This window comes from Ischnura elegans, chromosome 3 (assembly GCF_921293095.1).
Source record: "Ischnura elegans chromosome 3, ioIscEleg1.1, whole genome shotgun sequence".
NCBI lineage: Eukaryota > Metazoa > Arthropoda > Insecta > Odonata > Coenagrionidae > Ischnura > Ischnura elegans.
The window spans coordinates 69171391-69173999 of NC_060248.1; positions in this window are offsets into that span (position 1 = coordinate 69171391).

Below are 2609 nucleotides of genomic sequence, written 5' to 3' on the forward strand. Positions count from 1 at the left end.
GTTTCTCTTAGCGGAAGAATTATGCGGCTGGTTCAGCGATTAATGCCCCGGATACCATCTTGAAGCGCACCTCGTGAATGAGAACGAAGTTTAATGGCGCATTGAGGAAGCGCTTGGAGTAGAGAGGGCCTCTTTAGTTCTTTCGCATTTTAAAATGGATACTAAGTGACTGCGCTTGTTTATTTACAATTAGATTAGGAGTCTAAATTTTTTTTTTCGTTCGGACAAATGATTGTTTTCTTCCATTTTATACCTTTCGCATTGATGCAGCGTTGACTTTAATACCAGCTAAGAAGTAATTTCAATAGGCAAAATGTGCTTTTTCTTTTAAATTAGCCTAATAGCTTCACTGTAGTGTAATTACCTGATTATCTTGTAATTGGTTTTATTTTTTCGCCCCCAATTGAAAATTCTGTCACTAATAAATTTTAATTTGTCAAAAAAACAATAATAACTCAGCGTAAAGATTCAACATAAGTTATTACTAACCTATGACTTCCTACAAGTTCTTCATATGACGGGGTGAGAAGCCAAGGGGTTAAAGGGATTCTTTTCTAAATAGGGCTAGGTACAGAAATTTTTAAAGCATATAAACGAGTTCAAGCAGATAATTATGAGTGCATTTGATTTTCCACTCGATGTCCGCGCGGAACAGGGAATCACTTGTATTCCTTGGTCATAAAATTTTTCGATATTTCTTTTATCAATTTCTCTACCTAACTCTGTTTAGAAATATAATCACTTGTACCCCTTGGCTTCTCACCCTCTCATATCAAATATACCTACTGAAAACTAGGAAAAAAATTCATGACTGCAAAAAAATTTCATCCTTTAACTTCATTCTTGGTCATAAGTAGCCACTTCATGTAAACAAAACTCTTGCGTGAGAAGTGAAGTTTTTGTCCTGAAGTTGCCTAAAAATGAAGGAAATTTCAAGTGAGGAGACGAGCCTTTAATTCGCATTCCTAATGTTCTTAAAATCTCATTATCTTAGGACATTTCCTCTTTTGTTGTGTTTGTGGTGATGTTTTGCACCCCTTTCACTGCATAAATAAAGAGACTTCCAGTCTCAGCTGCTATGGAGAGGAAAGGTCTGTCACGGAGTTGAAATAGTGTGTGGAGACCTGCTGAGGAAAGACCTGTTCATCATAAAGCAAATCAGTCAAGATCGTAAGGTTGGCAGGTACGAACGACCTCGAGTGAGCTTTTTGATGTATTTTCAGGGCTTCATTACATACCCAGGATATGTTTCTGCTACATAGACAATGAGTGGAATTCATGTGGATGAAGCATCTGTATTAAGAGAGTAAAGATGTTTAAATTTGCTTTTTAATTAATATAATTTTCACAAAGGCAATCGTGGAACCGTTGGAAATATGTGTTTCTTTTCTTTGGGCCATATAATTAGCTTTCCTTAATTCATCACGACAGCGTCGTCAGCCAGTCTATTAGGTTCTTCAGGTTTATTTACCTGAAGAACCTATTAGACTGGTTTATTTACAGATTTATTCTTCGGCGTATATTTACCACATTGTTATCTTTTATTTGGGACATCCAAGACAGGTGACATTGCACAGTTGGGCAATTGCTGAGGAATACCTTCCTATATTTTTAGTGGTTGTTTTTTTCTTATTTAAAAACCACTAAGTTTGTATGCTTCCAAAACTCGAGAGTAGTGATACCCTTACGGGAGAATAGTGGTCTCATGCGACAAGAGTATTCCCACTCTCATTCCAGAAACTTAGGCGCTCGATTGCTAAAAAAATTTCACCATCCCGAAGCACAAAAACCTGACTACATCTGTACATATTTAGACGCGTTCGCAAAACACGTAGGTACGCATTTCTCATCCGCGCTCGTCGAAGGAGAGAGAGGCGTCCGATTTGGGTTTTCGCTCGCTTTGAGAGGCTCTCGCGCCATTCCCCACCCATTCCCAACCACTCACTCCCATTCACCCGCAACCATTGTCATTTCCATCCATCCCTTTAACCCTCACATAACCACCACAGCCCTTCTCCCCTGAAGCATCTCCCGCAATCTCGTCTCCAAACCACTCGACGGCGCCGTGGTGGGAAGGAGGCTTGAGAAAAATAAACGCGGAAAATCCCCGCGATGAGAGATGATGGCGATGGGGTAAAAAAAAAACAAAAAAAAGCAAAGAGGAAGCTGGAAGGGTGGTAGCACGGGGAAAGAGGTGGAGAGAGTGAATAGGGCGTGGTATGTGATTGGACGAGAGGTTAGTGGGGTCGTGATGTCACTGCGGAGGGCAGATGCACATGCTGGATGCATTCGGAGAGGAAAAATTAAGCCATCATGGGAGGTCCATGGATGAAGTTAAGAGAAGTCCGTGGATTATAATCATAGTGTTTATTGTTTTAAGAGGCGAAATTCTTTACGCTGGATAGAATTTAAACATCATCTTGAGAGAATTCAAAACATGCGACTCAAAAACGTGGATATTAAATTAACTTATCAGTGTCATAGTAATCATACGAGTTCAAAAGTGTTTATGTTGAAGTGTAAGTGATAAAGTAAGCAATGTTAAGCCTCTTTGTTATTAATTCAGCGTCAATCATATGTCAATCCTGTCATAATTTCAGTTATTAATT